Below are 21065 nucleotides of genomic sequence, written 5' to 3'. Positions count from 1 at the left end.
AGAAGAAGAAGAGTAAAAGAAAGGGACAGAAAATATTTGAAGAGATTATAGTTGAAAATTTCCCTAATATGGGAAAGGAAATAGTTAATCAAGTCGAGGAAGTACAGAGAGTCCTATAGAGGATAAATCCAAGGAGGAACACACCAAGACACATATTAATCAAATGATCAAAAATAAAATACAAAGAAAAAATATTAAGAAGCAAGGGAAAAGCAACAAATAACATACAAGGTAATCCCCATAAGGTTGACAGCTGAACTTTCAGCAGAAACTCTGCAAGCCAGAAGGGAGTGGCAGGACATATTTAAAGTGATGAAAGGGAAAAAAACCTACAACCAAGATTACTCTACCCAGCAAGGATCTCATTCAGATTCAATGGAGAAATTAAAACCTTTACAAACAAGCAAAAGCTAAGGGAATTCAGCACCACTAAACCAACTTTACAACACATGCTAAAGGAACTTCTCTAGGCAGGAAATACAAGAGAAAGAAAGACCTACAATAACAAACCCAACACAAGAAAATGGTAATAGGAACATACATATCAATAATTACCTTAAATGTAAGTGGATTAAATGCTCCCACCAAAAGACATAGACTGGCTGAATGGATGCAAAAGAAGACCCATATATATGCTGTCTACACGTGACGCACTTCAGACCTAGGGACACATACAGAATGAAAGTGAGGGGATGGAAAAAGATATTCCATGCAAATGGAAATCAAAAGAAAGCTGGAGTAGCAATTCTCATATCAGACAAAATAGACTTTAAAATAAAGACTATTACAAGAGACAAAGAAGGACACTATATAATGATCAAGGGATCGATCCAAGAGGAAGGTATAACAGTTGTAAATATTTATGCACCCAACACAGGAGCACCTCAATACATAAGGCAAATACTAAGAGCCATAAAAGGGGAAATCGACAGCAACACAATCATAGTAGGGAATTTAACACCCCACTTTCACCAATGGACAGATCATCCAAAATGAAAATAAATAAGGAAACACAAGTTTTAAATGACACATTAAACGAGATGGACTTAATTGATATTTATAGGCCATTCCATCCAAAAACAACAGAATACACTTTTTTCTCAAGTGCTCATGAAATATTCTTCAGTATAGATCATATCTTGGGTCACAAATCAAGCCTCAGTAAATTTAAGAAAATTGAAATCGTATCAAGTATCTTTTCTGACCACAATGCTATGAGACTAGATATCAAGTACAGGGAAAAATCTGTAAAAAATACAAACACATGGAGGCTAAACAATACACTACTTAATAACCAAGAGATCACTGAAGAAATCAAAGAGGAAATCAAAAAATACCTGGAAACAAATGACAATGAAAACATGACGACCCAAAACCTATGGGATGCAGCAAAAGAAGTTCCAAGAGGGAAGTTTATAGCAATACAATCCTACCTTAAGAAACAAGAAACATCTCAAATAAACAACCTAATCTTACACCTAAAAAAGTTTGAGAAAGAAGAACAAAAAACCCCCAAAGTTAGCAGAAGGAAAGAGATCATAAAGCTCACATCAGAAATAAATGAAAAAGAAATGAAGGAAACGATAGCAAAGATCAATAACACTAAAAGTTTGAGAAGATAAACAAAATTGATAAACCACTATCCAGACTCATCAAGAAAAAAAGGGAGAAGACTCATATCAATAGAATTAGAAATGAAAAAGAAGTAACAACTGACACTGCAGAAATACAAAGGATCATGAGAGATTACTACAAGCAACTCTATGCCAATAAAATGGACAACCTGGAAGAAATGGAAAAATTCTTAGAAATGCACAACCTTCCGAGACTGAACCAGGAAGAAATAGAAAATATGAGCAGACCAATCAAAAGCACTGAAATTGAACCTGGATTAAAAATCTTCCAACAAACAAAAGCCCAGGCCCAGATAGCTTCACAGGTGAATTCTATCAACATTTAGAGAAGAGCTAACACCTATCTTTCTCAAACTCTACCAAAATATAGCAGAGGGAGGAACATTCCCAAACTCATTCTATGAAGCCACTATCACCCTGATGCCAAGACCAGACAAAGATGTCACAAAGAAAGAAAATTCCAAGCCAATATCACTGATGAACATAGATGCAAAAATCCTCAACAATATACTAGCAAACAGAATCCAACAGTGCATTAAAAGGATCATACACCATGATCAAGTGGGGTTTATCCCAGGAATGCAAGGATTCTTCAATATTTGCAAATCAATCAATGTGATACACCATATTAACAAACTGAAGGAGAAAAACCATATGATCATCTCAATAGATGCAGAGAAAGCTTTCAGCAAAATTCAACACACATTTATGATAAAAACCCTCCAGAAAGTACGCATAGAGGGAACTTACCTCAACATAATAAAGGCCATATATGACAAACCCACAGCCAACATTGTCCTCAATGGTGAAAAACTGAAACCATTTCCACTAAGACCAGGAACAAGACAAGGTTGCCCACTCTCACCACTATTATTCAACATAGTTTTCGAAGTTTTAGCCACAGCAATCAGAGAAGAAAAAGCATTAAAAGGAATCCAAATCGGAAAAGAAGAAGTAAGGCGGTCACTGTTTGCAGATGACATGATACTATACAAAGAGAATCCTAAAGATGCTACCAGAAAACTACTAGAGCTAATCAATGAATTTGGTAAAGTAGCAGGATACAAAATTAATGCACAGAAATCTCTTGCATTCCTATATGCTATTGATGAAAAATCTGAAAGTGAAATTAGGAAAACACTCCCATTTACCATTGCAACAAAAGAATAAAATACCTAGGAATAAACCTACCAAAGGAAACGAAAGACCTGTATGCAGAAAACTATAAGACACTGATGAAAGAAATTAAAACGATACGATCAGATGGAGAGATATACCATGTTCCTGGATTGGAAGAATCAACATTGTGAAAATGACTATATTACCCAAAGCAATCTACAGATTCCATGCAATCCCTCTGAAACTACCACTGGCACTTTTCACAGTACTAGAACAAAAAATTTCACAATTTGTATGGAAACACAAAGACCCCGAGTAGCCAAAGCAATCTTGAGAAAGCAAACCGGAGCTGGAGGAATCAGGCTCCCTGACTTCAGACTATTCCACAAAGCTACAGTAATCAATACAGTATGGTACTGGCACAAAAACAGAAGTATAGATCAATGGAACAGGATAGATAGCCCAGAGATAAACCCATGCACATATGGTCACCTTATCTTTAATAAAGGAGGCAAGAATATACAATAGAGAAAAGACAGCCTCTTCAATAAGTCATGCTGGGAAAACTGGACAGCTTCATGTAAAAGAATGAAATTAGAACACTCCCTAACACCATACACAAAAATAAACTCAAAATGGATTAAAGTCCTAAATGTAAGGCCAGACACTCTAAAACTCTTAGAGGAAAACATAAGCAGAACACTCTATGACATAAATCACAGCAAGATCCTTTTTGACCCACCTCCTAGAGAAATGGAAATAAAAACAAAAATTAACAAATGGGACCTAATGAAACTTAAAAGCTTCTGCAGAGCAAAGGAAACCATAAACAAGATGAAAAGACAACCCTCAGAATGGGACAAAATATTTGCAAAGGAAGCAACTGACAAAGCATTAATCTCCAAAATTTTCAAGCAGCTCACGCAGCTCAATATCAAAAAAACAACCCAATCCAAAAATGGGCTGAGACCTAAATCAACATTTCTCCAAAGAAGATATACAGATTGCCAACAAACACATGAAAGAATGCTCAACATCATTAATCATTAGAGAAATGCAAATCAAAACTACAATGCGATATCATCTCACACCAGTCAGAATGGCCATCATAAAAAAATCTACAAACAATAAATGCTGGAGAGGGTGTGGAGAAAAGGGAATCCTCTTGCACTGTTGGTGGGCATGTAAATTGATACAGGCACTATGGAGAACAGTATGGAGGTTCCTTAAAAAACTAAAACTAGAACTATCATACAACCCAGCAATCCCACTACTGGGCATATACCCTGAGAAAACCATAAATCAAAAAGAGTCATGTACCACAATGTTCATTGCAGCTCTCTTTACAATAGCCAGGACATGGAAGCAACCTAAGTGTCCATCAACAGATGAATGGATAAAGAAGATGTGGCACATATATACAATGGAATATTACTCAGCCATAAAACGAAACGAAATTGAGTTATTTGTAGTGAGGTGGATGGACCTTGAGTCTGTCATACAGAGTGAAGTAAGTCAGAAAGAGAACAAAAAATACTGTATGCTAACACATATATGGAATCTAAAAAAAAAAAAGACATGAAGAACCTAGGGGCAAGATGGGAATAAGGATGCAGACCTACTAGAGAATGGACTTGAGGATGCAGGGAAGGGGAGGGGTAAGCTGGGACGAGGTGTGAGAGTGGCATGGACATGTATACACTACCAAATGTAAGATGGATAGGTAGTGGGAAGCAACCGCATAGCACAGGGAGATCAGCTCGGTGCTTTGTGACCACCTAGAGGGGTGGGATAGGGAGGGTGGGAGGGAGGGAGACACAAGAGGGAGGATATATGTGGATGTATGTATATGTATAACTAATTCACTTTGTTTTAAAGTAGAAACTAACACACCATTGTAAAGCAATTATACTCCAATAAAGATGTTAAAAAAAAAAATTCTTACTGTGCATCAGTTGAGGACTGCACAACCCCTCAGATTTTGGAACCAAACTAGATATCACTAGGACCCTCATTTTACCTGTTCCACATTGGTTTTTGCTTGTACTTACTTTTCATCACAGCAATCACTGAAAATCCAGCTATGCAAAGATATGCCATTGAGAGGAATTTAGCACAATCTACTTCTAAAACGACTTCCTCAAGCTAGTTGTTTGCAGTTATCTGACAGATATCGAGTTTCACTGTGTTACCCTTAAAATTTAACATATTCCATAGTGCCTGGTGAATTTGCTGTGACATCCCAGGGCACAGTTGCAGTTTGGGAAACATGGGTACATATTATTTGACCCATATCAAGAATTTTGACCTGAACACATTACAATTTGCATTCAAGCATAATTCAAAACATGTTTTTCAAACCTCATGTTTCTATTCCAAATACAGATTATTTTATAGATGCATCCAGTTGCTGGAAAAAAAAAGCATGGATTTGAAGTCATATTGTTTTATTATTAACCAGCAATTTGTCTCTGAGCAAGTTACTTAATATCTGTTAGCCTTTTTGTTTTTAAATCTTTTAAGTTGGAAATAATAATAACAAGTATTTCTTATGGTGGTTGTCAAAGTTTGTGTAAATATTGTTTCTGAAATACCTAGCACAATACTTGGCACCTTTTGGGCTTCAGTGAATGTTGCTTTCCTTCTTCCTTCCTCTACAAAGAGAGATTGTCTCATAAAATTGACCATGTTTCTTTCCTACATAACACATATTGAAAATGAGAAATCCTTCTGTAAAGGCTGTGAAGGGCAATGATTTTTAAATTAGCAAAAGGAGGCTAACGTAGATGAGATCAGATGTTTAATTCTGGAGAATTCGTGCTGCCAGAACCATTAACAATCTCCTTTCCAGGAACAATTATCTCAGGAGCAAAGTAACTACTGAGTGATACAGAAGCAAGAAGTAGTCAAACAAAAGACAGATGAATCAAGAAAGGATGAACAGACAGGTGTTCTATAACAAAATATGTTCCATATGCTTCTAAAACATAAGTTCTAGGGAATAGTATTCTTCCTGGATTTTTCCTTTATGTTAAGAGTGCCATTGATCAGCATCTCATTGAGATGAATAATTCCTAATACCTAATTTTCTGTGTTTATGTCATGGCTGATTGTGGCTGAGAGAGATTGAACCCCTGGATTCCCTTGCCCCTTCCACTAATCTTTCTCCTGGATCAGCCACGTGCAGTTGGGAAAACGATTTCTACTGGAGAAAAATCTCTCACTCATTCAGCATTCCTCAGAGCTACATCAGATCATTAACAAGGATTTTCTCAATTAACTACTAAATCAGCAATTAAGGCTTAAGAGATATCTACTTCAAATAAAAGGGTTATTGATTTTAATTCAGTCACATCTTATAATTATGGATATTAGTCACACAATCTTTAACTGTAAAATACTACTCTTCTCACCTGTTAAACATGGCAAAAGGAGGAAAAGTTCAATGATTTCAAGCGGAAAAATGGTCACGAATTAGGAATGAGACTGTACAGTATGGCACTACATTAAAAAGAAAAGTCTGTATGCTTTACAACATAATTTTAAAATGACTTAGAATTTATATTTAGGCTTAGTTAAAACTCATCAGGCATGTAACACATGAGCACATTCATTGAAGGACCATATACAGTTACAGTAATGAGAAGGCAACATGATACATGAACAGTTAAAGCTATATATACTCTTGCTTGTACAGATCAGTACATATGCCAAATCATGTTTTCATTAACATATTACATGGAAATGTAATTTGTTAAAAATAATAATGGGAGAGTGGTAAGAGTAGAGTACAGTAACCTAATGAATTCTTTAACATTTAAATTTATTAAAATAAAAATTTAGAATGTTTTCTATCAGGATATGCTCATTTTAGTCTATGAGAATATGTAAAGTCTCATAAAAAATAGAAAAAAATCCTGCATCCCACAACCTTTCTCTCTTTTACCAGATGGCAAGATTTTCTTTAGCATTCTTTCATGTTTGTCAAAGCTCCAGCTATCAGCCATGTGTTAAGTTTTGGCAACCTGGAAAACACAGTACTGATTCTAGTGGACATTGTTACAATTATGCACAAAAATTTTCCTTGCCCAAGACCAATTCTATTTAGGCTTTGTTTAAATTAGTAATCCCAAACTTCATGCTAACTTATATGAGTGACAGCAGACTTTTCACAAAAGGATAGTTTCTGTTTATAACTTTATCAAATGCTACTCCTTCTAAACTACCTTTCCATGATTGCAAATTAGAAGTATTTTTTCCTGTCCTAAACAGGTTCACAAGTGTCAAAGCAAAAATTGTTAAATAATTAAGGAAGACTGTATTCAATATTTTATTTATTGCAATAGAGAAGGCCAGACTAAAGTCTGAACTCAATTCCACTGAAACAAAGGGTAGGAAGATTTTTAAGCACTGGTGTGAGAGGGAGAACACCGGCCATCTGTGTTGGCTAATAGGTTTTATTTGAAAGAAAACTAAACCTTCTCGTGTCTTTGTGATAGGAAGTAGTTTCACAACTTGGAGTAAGGCGTCCACTGAAGCTAGGCTCTTATCCCCCCACAGAGATTGGGAGATTGCACTACTATATCTTCCTTGATTGACTTATCAAAGAGATAGCTTCTAGGTCTGGAGAAAGACAGTCCTGGGTTGTAAAACTGACAAGCTTTTAAAAAAATTTACACCACAAAGGGGCAGAGAAAGAATTTGCAGTTACAAGTTTTTTTAAAGTAAATGCTGCAAGAAAAGGGATATCAAGGGCCTGGAGTCAGGAGTAAGCTGTCTAAAGTTTAATCAAGCTGACAGGAACTTTAAGTCCATCTTGATCACAAGTATTACTGGGAGTTACTTGTGAGAACTGATGTGAATGATGAAAACCTCTTAATAAGGGCACATGGTTGGACGGATTTCAAAATTTAGTAGCTAACATATTCCAGTGTTTATTCCTCCCAGAGTCAATTATGGTTATGATGATGTACTCATTCAACACATTTTCGAAATCATTATGAAACCCATTCAGAAGGTGATAGTTTATTTTGTGTCCATTTGTATAAGTCATACTGCTCCTTGATTCTCACTCTTTCATATAAATGTGTAAGATTGAAACTCCAGAACCTCTTGTTATTTCCCCTGAAGCCATGACCTTTCTATGGATTTAACTGATTTTCGCATTTGAAGAAGCAGGTTATATAGTAAGATTCTGATCATAGCCATGTGTCAAACACGTGATAGTGTTTATAGTTTCAAAAGTACTTTCTCATTCATTTTTCATTTGATCCACACGACAACATCTTGAAGCAGAGGGGGACAGATATTATGACCCAATTTTTATAAGAGACAAAACTGAGGTTCCCAGAAGTTAAGCAACTTGTCCAAGGTCACATAGACAGCAATTAGTAGAGCTAGCATCTACTTTTATATCCAGCTTTTGATATAAATTCTTCTCAAATGCTACTACTGCCCTAATACTCTACCTGTAACTCAGCCAAAGTGAGATTTTTTTGAGGCACATGTATTGTTTTTTTTTTGGTCAGGTGGCCTTTGAACAAATTTTTTTTGGTCAGGTTTTTTGGTCGGGTGGCCTTTGAACAAATCTGTCTTATTATTGAAGAGACATTGTCCAAATAAGTGAGCCAACATTGGATGAATAATGTTGTCATTCCTGTCTTTTGGATGTTCCTCCTAATTTCTGTGTACTTGCTTTTTCAAATACTCATGAAATATTAAGATAATCAAAAAGGACATTTGATTTCTTTATTTATTCTTATTACTTGTAAATGGGTAGACAGTCTTATATTTCTTGTACATCCATACATACACATTTATTTTTATCAGCAAAACTTTAGTTTTGTATGCTTCTCAAATTATTCCTTGATTTCTAATGTTTACAAAATATTATTTCATCATTAACACTTTCATAGTTTATGTTAGAGTTAGTTTCCTTATTTGGGGGCCAAAGCTATGATTCTCAAAGTGTGCTCCATTATGTATCCTCTGGGAATAAAGTGCAAAATACAAATAGTGAATGAGAATCAATGGGAGTGGGTACAAAGAATCTCCATTTAAAGAAGGTTCCAGAGGATTCTGTGTACATTGTGGTTTAAGATACACTGGCTTTGATTTTTTAATACTCCCAACCATACATCTTGATCAATCTATTCTTTTATTCTTATGAAAATCCTCACGAAAAACAAGTCTATCAGTGCTACTACCACTATAACTTACTAAATAACAATAATGCCAGTGATTTCATAGTACCTATATTTCAAAATATTTTAATCTTCTTGTTAAATCCTTATGACCACATTGTATGAGGAAAGAAAATAACTTCCTCAGAAAACTTTCCAAATGAAAATCAAAGTCAAAACTAAAACTGTAGGCACAGAAGAGAGTTATTCCGTGGAAAGTGTTTTCTTCATCTTTACTGTGTTAATCTGCCCTGAAATGAATTATGTTTGTCTCCCAAATCCTTAGAGCCCATCATTTTCATGGTAGACACTTATGTCTTATAGTAGACCTTTGACACTCCATTTTGGGCTTTGGTTAATTATTTGAATTACTATTGGTACTTGATATAGCCCAACCAGAATTTTAAAGTAAGAAACATAAGGAAGAAATTATGGGTAGATTTATATCTTTTTCAAAAGGCTTTTATAACATTTAGAATGTTCCAAAGGTAGAATTTACTGGCATGGGAGGTAGAGAACTCCCTGGTAACTAAATAATGGAAACTGAAACTGTATAGAAAATATAATGGAAGGAATCAATGTACTGGTTGAAAAAAACAGATTATTTGATCTATAAGGCCCTTTTTAATTCTCCTTTTAATCTCAAAGTATTTAGATTTGCCATCTGTCCAGCCAGAGCTACTACTGCTTTCCCATTTACTTATTATTCCTTGAATGCTAGTTGTAAATTTACTTGTATTTCTCATTTTTGTGAGGCTAAATCTGTGAGATTATGTTAAATGAAGTATTATGCCTTGAATGTCTTTGTCCTGAACATATGCAAAACAAAAATTGAAATTCTTCTATTTTCCCAATTAATATACAGTTTAATCAGGTCTCATTATTGGTAGGTAATGTAAAACCATAGGAACTTTGAAGGTCTTTAGGTTCCTCACAGAAAATTTAAACCTGAAAGTATCATTGATATATTTCTGTATACAAAGTTCTCTCCAATAATTTGCCAGTGATTAGTTTTTTTCAATCTGTCAGAAGGTTTTAAATTGAGTTTTTAATATATTATTTTGTCAAACATTTTTTGGACAATTTGGTTGAATATTAATGATGGTAAAAATATACTCAAAAAGTTAAAAATTCAGTCAATTGTCTGGTTACATTGTCCTTCTAATGAGAAGGACCCTGGAATTTCCAAACATTCACGTAAGCACACCCTTTATTTTCCCATACAGTTGTACTGCGTGAAAAAGCTCTCAAAAGATTGGAAAGGAACAGGTCTTCCTTTCTCTCTCTCCTTCTGTCTCTCTCCTTCTCTTGTTAAGATTGTACTTTTCCTTTACCAGCCATTTTTGACAGATAAAAATCATTTGGCATATTTTCAAGATGTTTTGTATCATTTACTCTAGGCATAGCCTTTTCCCTTTGAGAAGTTTTCTGAAGAGAACATTTGACAGCTACTTTAAAAAATGATTGAATGATATTCTCAATATTTACCTATTGCTCATTTTATATTATTGCCTAACAAAGAAATGCATTGAAGGCAGGCTAACTTACAGTTCAAAAGAAACTCTAAAAGAAACAATTGCTTTGGCACAAAAACTGGTTTTTACTTCCTGAATTAATTGATTTTGGAATCAGCAAATTGGAGCTGTAATTCTAAGTTCTAAGAAATAATGCACATACATTACACAGAGGATCTTGTCCTGAACCTTGCAGCTAATGAAATACAAAATTAAAAAGAATGCAGCTTTGGAAAATGTTTTAAAGGTGGTATTGTAGTCTAATTCTTTTTGCGATAATTTTTTTTTTTTTTTTTTTTTTTTACCTGTTAGGCTGAGGAGAATGTGTTTGATTTTGGAAGTGTCACTGTGATAGAATAAAACTGCCTTAGAAGAGAGGTGATTGTCAGGGCAAGCAAGTACTAATACACTAGCTAGTTCTAAACACAGAGTATTTGTATCATCTATGAAGTGGTGGAGAAATTTCCATGGTACTCTAGTAAATATTTTATATGAGTCACCATACTTTATAACTTGTAAGTGATTTTTATTGTTAAACTATATACCGTTTATTCCTAATTTGTCAGAAAATTTGTGGCAAGCTCTTTAAAAAAATTTTTATGGTAGTATAATTGCTTTACAATGTTGTGTTAGTTTCTGCTGTACAGTGAAGTGAATCAGCTATATGTATACATATACCCCCTCCCTCCCCCACAACCATCCAACCCATCTAGGTCATCAGAGAGTGCTGAGCTGAGCTCCCTGTGCTATACGGCAGGTTCCCACTAGCTATCTGTTTCACACATGGTAGTGTGTTTATGTCAAACCTAATCTCCCAATTCATCCCACCTTCCCCTTCCCCCCTGTGTCCACACGACTGTTCTCTACATCTGTGTTTCTATTCCTGCTCTGAAAATATGTTCATCTGCACCATTTTTCTAGATTCCACATATATGCATTAATATAGATATTTGTTTTTCTTTTTCTGACTTACTTCACTCTGTATGACAGACTCTAGGTCCATCCACATCTCTACAACTGACCCAGTTTCATTTCTTTTTATGGCTGAGTAATATTCCATTATATATATGTACCACATCTTCTTTATCTATTCATCTGTTGATGGACATTTAGGTTGTTTCCATTTCTGGCTACTGTAAATACTGCTGCAATAAACATTGGGGTACATGTGCCTTTTGAATTATGGTTTTCTCAGGGTATATGCCCAGTAGTGGGATTGCTGGGTCATATGGTAGTTCTATTTTTAGTTTTTGGGGGAACCTCCATACTGTTCTCCATAGTGGCTCTATCAATTTACATTCCCACCAACAGTGCAAGAGGGTTCCCTTCTCTCTGCAGCCTCTCCAGAATTTATTGTTTGTAGATTTTTTGATGATGGCCATTCTGACCTGCGTGAGGTGACACCTCACTGTAGTTTTGATTTGCATTTCTGTAATGATTAGCGATGTTGAGCATCCTTTCATGTGTTTGTGGGCAATCTGTATGTCTTCTTTGGAGAAATGTCTATTTAGGTCTTCTGCCCATTTTTGGATTGGGTTGTTTGTTTTTTTGATATTGAGTTTCATGAGCTGCTTGTATATTTTGAAGATTAATCCTTTGTCCGTTGCTTCCTTTGCAAATATTTTCTCCCATTCTGAGGGCTGTCTTTTTGTCTTGTTTATGGTTTCCTTTGCTGTGCAAAAGATTTTAAGTTAATATAGTGTATCACATTGATTTATTTGTATATATTGAAGAATCCTTGCATCCCTGGGGTAAATCCCACTTGATCATGGTGTATGATCTTTTTAACGTGTTGTTGGATTCTGTTTGCTAGTATTTTGTTGAGGATTTTTGCGTGTATGTTCATCAGTGATATTGGTCTGTAATTTTCTTTTTTTGTGATATGTTTGTCTGGTTTTGGTATCAGGGTGATGGTGGCCTTGTAGAATGAGTTTGGGAGTGTTCCTCCCTCTGCAATTTTTTGGAAGAGTTTGAAAAGGATAGGTATTTACTCTTCTCTCAATGTTTGATAGAATTCGCCTGTGAAGCCATCTGGTCCTGGGCCTTTGTTTGTTGGAAGATTTTTAATTACAGGTTCAGTTTCATTACCTGTGATTGGTCTGTTTATATTTTCTAATTCTTCCTGTTCAGTCTTGGAAAGTTGCACCTTTCCAAGAATTTGCCCATTTCTTCCAGGTTGTCCATTTTACTGGCATAGAATTGCTTGTAGTAGTCTCTTATGATGCTTTGTATTTCTGTGGTGTCCATTGTAACGTTTCCTTTTTCATTTCTAATTTTATTGATTTGAATCCTCTCCCTCTTTTTCTTGATGAGTCTGGCTAAGGGTTTATTAATCTTGTTTATCTTCTCAAAGAACCAGCTTTCAGTTTTATTGATTTTGCTATTGTTTTCTTCGTTTCTGTTTCATTTATTTCTGCTCTGATCTTTATGATTTATTTTCTTCTACTAACTTTGGTTTTCCTTTGTTCTTCTTTTTCTAGTTACTTTAGGTGTAAGGTAAGATTGCTCATTTGAGATTTTTCTTGTTTCCTTGAGGTGAACTTGAATTGCTATAAACTTCCCTCTTAGAAGTGCTTTTGCTGCGTCTCATAGGTTTTGGATCATTGTGTTTTCATTGTCATTTGTTTCTAGGTTTTTAAAATTTCTTCTTTGATTTCTTCAGTGTCTTGGTTATTTAGCAGCACACTGTTTAGCCTCCATGTGTTATCGTTTTTTACAGTTTTTTTCCTGTAATTGATTTCTCATTGCATAGCATTGTTGTCAGAAAAGATGCTGGATACAATTTAAATTTTCTTAAATTTTCCAAGATTTGATTTGTGACCCAAGATGTGATCTATCCTGGAGAACGTTCCGTGTGCACTGGAGAAGAAAGTGTATTCTGCCACTTTCAGGTGGAATGTCCTATAAGTATCAGTTAAGTCTGTCTGGTCTGTTGTGGCATTTAAAGCTTGTGTTTCCTTATTTATTTTCTGTCTGGATGATCTATTGGTGTAAGTGGGGTGTTCAAGTCCCCCACTATTATTGTGTTACTGTCAATTTCCCTTTTTATGGCTGTTAGCTTTTGCCTTTCGTGTTGTAGTGCTCCTGTGTTGCGTGCATAAATATTTATAATTGTTATGTTTTCTTCTTGGATTGATCCCTTGATCATTATATAATGATCCTTATCTCTTGTAACAGTGTTTATTTTGAAGTCCATTTTATCTGATATGAGTATTGATGCTCTAGCTTTTTTGTGATTTCCAATTGCATGGAATATCTTTTTCCATCCCCTCACTTTCAGTCTGTATGTGTCCCTAGGTCTGAAGTGGGTCTCCTGTAGACAGCATATATACAGATCTTGTTTTTGTATCCATTCAGCCAGTCTGTGTCTTTTGCATGGAGCATTTATTCCATTTACATTCAAGGTGATTATTGATATGTATGTTCCTATTACCATTTTGTTAATCGATTTGGGTTTGTTTTTGTGGGTCTTTTTCTTCTGTTGTGTTTCTTGACTAAAGAAGTTCCTTTTGCATTTGTTGTAGAGCTGGTTTGGTGGTGCTGAATTCTCTTAGCTTTTGCTTGTCCATAAAGCTTTTGATTTCTCCATTGAATCTGAATGAGATCCTTGCTGGGTAGAGTAATCTTGGTTATAGATTTTCCCCTTTCATCACTTTAATTATATTCTGCCACTCCCTTCTGGCCTGCAGGATTTCTGCTGAAAAATAAGCTGATAACCTTATGGGGATTCCCTTGTATGTTATTTGTTGCCCTTCCCTTGCTGCTTTTAATATTTTTTTCTTTGAATTTAATTTTTGTTAGTTTGTTAGTTTGATTGATATATGTGTCTTGGTGTGTTTCTCCTAGGGTTTATCCTGTATGGTGCTCTCTGTGCTTCCTGGACTTGATTGACTATTTCCTTTCCCCTGTTAGGGAAGTTTGTGACTTTAATCTCTTCTAATATTTTCTCAGACCCTTTCTCTTTCTCTTCTTCTTCTGGGACCCCTATAATTCGAATGTTGGTGTGTTTAATGCTGTCCCAGAAGTCTCTGATACTGTCTTCAATTATTTTCATTCTTTTTTCTTTATTCTGCTCCTTGGCAGTTATTTCCACCATTCTATCTTCCAGCTCACTTCTTCACTCTTCAGCCTCAGTTATTCTACTATTGATTCCTTCTAGTGTATTTTTCATTTCAGTTATTGTGTTGTTTATCACTGTTTGTTTGTTCTTTAGTTCTTCTAGGTCTTTGTTAAACATTTCTTGTATTTTCTTAATCCATGCCTCCATTCTGTTTCCGAGATTTTGGATCATCTTTTTACTATCATTACTCTGAATTCTTTTTCAGGTAGGTTGCCTATTTCCTCTTCATTTATTTGGTCTTGTCGGTTTTTACCTTGCTCCTTCTTCTGTAACATACTTCTTTTTCATCTCATTTTTTTTGATGGGTGGGGCTTTATTTCCATCTTCCTGGTTATTTGGCCTGAGGCATCTTGCATTGGAATTTGCAGGCAGTTGGGTAGAGCCGGGTCTTGGTGCCCAGATGAGGACCTCTGGGAGACCTCACTCTTATTAACATTCCCTTGGGTCTGAGGTTCTCTGTTAGTCCAGTGGTTTGGACTTGGCGCTCCCACCACAGGAGCTCAGGCCTGACCCCCGGCCTGGGAACCAAGATTCCGCAAGCCACATGCATGGCAAAAGAAAAGAGAAAAAAGAAAAGAAAAGAAAAAGAAAGAAGCAGTGCAATAACAAGGATAAAAAATAAAATAAAATTAGAAAAGTAAAAAATACATTAGGAAAAATAAAAATATAAGTGAAACAACTACAGCAATGGAAAATAGAACCACAACAGAAAAAAGAAAAGAAAAAAAAGGAAGAAGCCAAAAGGAACAGAACAATAACAAAGTATAAGGAATAAAATAAAATTAGAAAAATAAAATGTTTATTAGAAAAAATAAAGATATAAATAAAATCAACACCAACAGGTAAAAAAGGTTGGAAAAGGCCTTGGCTGTGGGGGATGGCACTTAGGCTGGGGGTGGAACTTAGGTGGGGCAGGGCCTAGGCAGGGATGATGTTTAAGCATGGGGCAGGGCCTAGGCTTAGGACCTGTGTGATGGGGAAAGGCAGCACAGCGGAGGGAGGCCTTTGAGTGCCTTCGGAGATAAGGCCCTGGGTGGGTGTGTGGGGGTGGAGTTTAGGCCCAGCATGGCTGGAGTCGGTCTGGGAGTGTGGCATGTAGAGGTAAGGCTCTGGGTGAGGGTATGGGGGCAGGGCTTAGGCTCAGCACGGCCAGAGGGAATCTCCAAGGGCAAAGGATCAGACCCGGCATCTCAGCAGGCTCCCCAGGTCCCACGTTGGCAGGGGAAATGCTGGCCACATTCCCTTCTGACCCTCTGCCCTCAGGATGGTCTCTCCTGTTTCCCCTCTGGATGTGGGAACCCCTCCCCTCCCCCAGCTGCCCTTCAGGAACACTGGTTCCATCCCACCTCCACTTCTCCTCCCCCCTTGCTCCCCACCACATCCTACCCAGTCGCTGGGGGATTCCTCCCATTCTGTTAGATGTCCATGATCTCCTCCAGTGCCTGGTAGGTGCCCTAGTTGGGAAGAGATGTGAACTCCACATCCTCCTGGTCCACCATCTTCTCTGGCATGTTTTAAAGTCAGGTGTTCGGAATTCAGAATGAAATTTTCTGTAGAAATTACATTATACATGATGGTTAAATCTTTAGGCCGGTTCATAATATGTCAGAGAGATCTGTATAATTCAGCCAGTTATCAAAAAAAATCTAGCTTCTATCCACCAACTTCCCTTAAGGGCAATGGTTTAGATGTTTCACTTAGTCTTACAGAAATACATCTGCCTCCTGCAGTAGGGTCCTGAATTGTCTGTGTTCTGCCTTTCCACTTGAAAGACAAGAGAATAGGATAGCAAGGTGGCTGAAGATGTATTAAAAGGAAATGAGTGAGAGAGAATAATAGAGGATACAAAATGGAAGAGGAGGAAAATGTTCTTGGAGTTACATTACCCAAATAACTAAGTACTGATTAGGTAATGGCAGCTCGGCTTCTATTCCAACCATTGTTCATGGCATTTAAAGGTTCAGACTGTTGGAACAGGAGAAATTGTGCTAGGCTGTCCTGCGTGGTAGCTACCAGACAAATATGGCTATCTAAATTTGAATTAATTTAAATGCAGTTAAAATGCGTTTCCTCAGTTGTGCTAGCCACATTTCAAATACTCACTAGCTGCATGAGTTTTGTGACTACCATATTGGGACAAGAAAGATACAGAACGTTTCCATCATCATAGACATTTCTACTAGACAGAGCTGCTCTAAAGGAAGGGTTGGCAAACTTTTTCCATAGGGCCATAGAGAAAATATTCTAGGTTTAGTGGCCGTGCATGGTCTATGTCTCATATTTTTTATAACCTTTTAAAAATATAAAAACCATTCTTAGCTCATGGATTGTACACTAATTCGCTGCAGGCTGAACACAGTTGATTTCTGCCACTCTAGAGCATCTCATTCCTTTCTTCTGATAGACACAGGACAGGAGGTCAGAAGTAGATTCATGAATAAAAACTTTTGCTCCATCCTAAGATAGGTATTTATACCTCAGGTTGAAACTTCAGCAAGAACTTTTGCCTCTACTAAGGAACATGATTTAGTCTGTAGAGTTTCTCTGCTGTACTCTGGTGAGCAGGGTCATATCCTTTATTTCAATGATCCTAGATGATGGAACTTGAGAAAATGTGTTACAATATTATAATATGATTGCTCTGGAAGCATCAGTCTTTTCATACATGGCAATTTTATATCAATAAATTACTGAAAATATGTATTGATGAAATGTTTCTATGCTCTGATGCAATCTCATTGTAATTAGTCTAAAAAATTCCTCTAAATGTTTAAAAAAGTGGTACAGTAAAATCTCTTATATGGTATTTAGGTTCCTTTAAACAATCTTATTGATATTTACAGTGATGATTGAAGTTCATGTAAATTTTTTGCATCATGAAAATGTGATCATCTATTTTTTTATTATTACTTTTTAAAATATTTGATTTTATATTTCTCCTTTAGTCATCACCATTTGTAATAGTAACTTAGGGTTTTAAATTTTCACTTGCTTTAAAAACAAGAAAGTAAAATTTAGGAGTATTATTTAAAATATTTATGCCTGCAATTTAACAAGATTTGTTGAATATTAACTATGTGCCAAACACTATGCCAAGCACTGTGGGTACAAAAATCAATTATATAATTCCTGATCTCAAGGAACTCGCATGTAGCAGGAAGGCAGGCACATAAATCTGTAAAACGGTATATGAAATGCTATATAATTTCAAGAAAAATATGTGGAAACCTGGAGCAAAGAGCTATATTAGAGTAATGTCTCTAAAACCTTCAGAAGAGAAGAGGCATCTCTTTTGGGCTTTTATGGATTTATGGATGAATGAGATCTTTTGGAAGTGAGAGAGAGAGCCAAGGCATGCTGTATAAAACAAATAGCATGACTACGTATATGCATCTCTCTCTCTCTCTCTCTCACACACACACACACACACACACACACACACACACACACACACACACACAGACACTTGGAATAAGTACTCAGAGAAAGGAGGGGAGTATAGTTTGGCTTGAGTAGAAGTTGTGAATGTAGGATGGTAACATATGTGTCTAGATTTATGGTTAATCTGTGTAGCTTGCTAAAGGTATTGAATGCTATAATAAAATAGGCAATGAGGTGAATTTAAGCATAGTCTTAACCTTAGTCAGAAATATGATTCTGCCAGCAGGGTATAAAATGGATTGGATAAAATAATTAAAGTAGGGAGATGCCCTAGGAAGCTCTTTCTATAGTTAGGGGAAACAGTATTGAGAACATAAAGTTAAACAAATACTACCACAATAGAGGGGGTTAGTAGGATTCTCCAGTATTTAGGAATAAACTTGAGCAGAATTTGATCAGTTGGTTTGGGGTAAGGAATAAATTTAAAAAATGACTCCACATTTTATAGCTTGCTGTCCAAGTCAGCTTTGTAACTGTTAAAGGAGACAGGAAACATGGAAAAGAATAGGTTTTAAGAGTGGAAATAGAGATTTTAGTTTGGTGAGGCTGATTTTGAAGAACCAATGGATCATATAGACAGAAATGTCTAATAGTAGTATAGTTATTGGTTCAGAACAAAAAAAGCATTAAATTGCCATATGATTATCACCTCATCAACACATTGTTTGTGAAGTGTTAAGTACTGTATTAAGTGTTTATCATTCACTGTGTAGTTTATTCCTCACAAAAAGCTTGTAGGGGGCACTATTATTATACTCATTTTAGAAATGAGACAGATTTGCTTATTTCTGCCAGGATTATCTTTTCTCCTCTTATATGATTCAGAAAAATGAGACAATATGTTTGAAAACATCTAACAATGCTTGGTTCACAGTTGAAACTCAACCCATTCAGGTAGTAGAATATAGTAGTTAAGAGCATGAGTTCTGGAATCAGACTATGGTTTCAAAATGCACTCCTGTACCAAAAGCAGACAAAGACATTATAAGAGAGGAAAACTACAGACCAATATCTCCTGTGAACTTACATGCAAACATCCCCAACAAAGTATTAGCAAATCAAATCCAACAATGTATAAACAGAATTATACATCACAACCGAGTGGATTTATCCTAGGTATGCAAGGCTGCTTCAAAATTCCAAAATCGATTAATATAACTCATCATATTAATAGGCTAAGAGAAAAAACATAATTACATCAATAGATGTATAAAAAGTATTTAAAAGGAGTCTAACACCCATTCATGACAAAAAATTCTCAGCAAATGAGGAAGATAGGAAAACTTCTTCAACTTGATAACATCCACAAAAACCCTACACCTAACATCATATTTAAATGATGAGAAACTAAAAACCTTCTCCCTAAGATCAGGAACAAGGCAACGACGTCCCTTCTCACTACTCCTATTCAGCATTGTAGTGGAAGTCCTAGCTAATGCAATAAGACAAGAAAAGGAACTAAAAATTATACAGAATGGGAAGGAAGCCATAATGTTGTCTCTGTTTATAGATGACATTTTTACATAAAAAAATCCCGAAGAACCAAGAAAACAACTCCTTGCACTAATAAGAAATTATAACAAAGTCACAGGATACAAGGTTAATATTAAAAAATTGTTTCCTGTATACCAGCAGTGAACAACTGTATTTGAAATTAAAAAGACAATACTGTTAATATGGAAATAAAAACACAGCACCATTTGTGTTTCAAAAAATGAAATACTTAGGTATAAATCTAACAAAATTCATACTACATCTATATGAGAAAAACTAGAAAACTCTGATGAAGGAAATCAAAGGAGATATAAATAAATGGAGAGATATTCCATGTTCATGCATAGGAAGATTCAATATTGTTAAGATGTCTGTTCTTCATAACTTTATCTATAGATCCAATGCAATGCCCGTTAAAATCCCAGCAAAATATTTTGTGAATAATGACAAACTGATTTGAAAGTTTATAATGAAGTGCAAAAGATCCAAAATAGCCAAAACAGTATTGAAGAATAGAGTTGAAAGACTGACAGTCTCTGACTTACTTATCATACTTACTATAGAACTACAGTAAACAAGATTGTGTGGTAATGGTGAAACAATAGACAAATAGATCAGTGGAACAGAATAGAGAGCCCAGAAATAGACCCACAAAAATTGGTAAACTTATATTTGACAAAGAAACTAAGGCAATGAAAAAAATCTAACACCCAGTCATGACAAAAACTCAGTGGAGATAGGATAATCTTTCCAAGAAATGGTGCTGGAACTACTGGACATCACATGCAAAAATAAGTAAATAAAAATAATCCTACACTTTTAACAAAAGTTTACTAAAAGTGGATCAGAGACCTAAATGTAAAACACAAAACTATAAAACTTCTAGAAGATAACAAAGGAGAAAATCTAGGTGACCTTGGGTTTAGTGATGACTTTTTATATATAAACCAAAATCATGATCTAAGAAAGAAAAGAATAAGTTGGACTTCATTAAAGTTAAAAGCTTCTGCTCTGTGAAAGTCCCTGTTAAAACAATTAAAATACAAGCCATAGACTTAGAGAAAATCTTTGCAAAACACATATCTAATAAAGTATTGTCTCTAAAATATACAAGGAACACTTAAAAACTCAATAAGAAGAAAACAAACAACCCAATTTAAAAATGGGGAAACAATGTGAATAGACAACTCTGCAAAGAAGATATATAGATGGCAAATAAGCATATAAAAAGATGTTCAACATAATATCTCATCAGGGAATTGCAAATTTAAACAGCAAGATACCTCTGTACACCAATTAGAATGACTAATATCCAAGACACTGACAACACCAAATGCTTGTGAGGATGTGGAGCAATAGGAACTCTCACTCATTGCTGGTGGGAATGCAAAATGGTACAGACATTTTGAAAGTCAGTTTGGCATTTATTTTTAAAACTAAGCATAGTCTTACATTATGATCCAGCAATTGCCCTTATTGTGTATTGATTTGCATTGCCCCAGAAAGATACGTTGAAATCCTAACTCTCAGTCCTTCACATTGTGATCTTGTTTGGAAACAG

General features: G+C 35.6%; 1 protein-coding gene across 1 annotated transcript in view; it reads left to right on the top strand.

The window, feature by feature from the left end:
• LOC309665542 (uncharacterized protein) overlaps nucleotides 1-21065 on the top strand; it is a 406582-nt gene that overhangs the window by 377934 nt on the left and 7583 nt on the right. The gene's annotated exons all lie outside the window — the stretch shown is intronic.

Source organism: Balaenoptera physalus (assembly GCF_965194825.1).
Source record: "Balaenoptera physalus genome assembly, chromosome: 8".
NCBI classification, from domain to species: Eukaryota; Metazoa; Chordata; class Mammalia; order Artiodactyla; family Balaenopteridae; genus Balaenoptera; species Balaenoptera physalus.
Note: the sequence above shows the minus strand (reverse complement) of the source record. Positions and strands in the feature narration are given on the sequence as shown.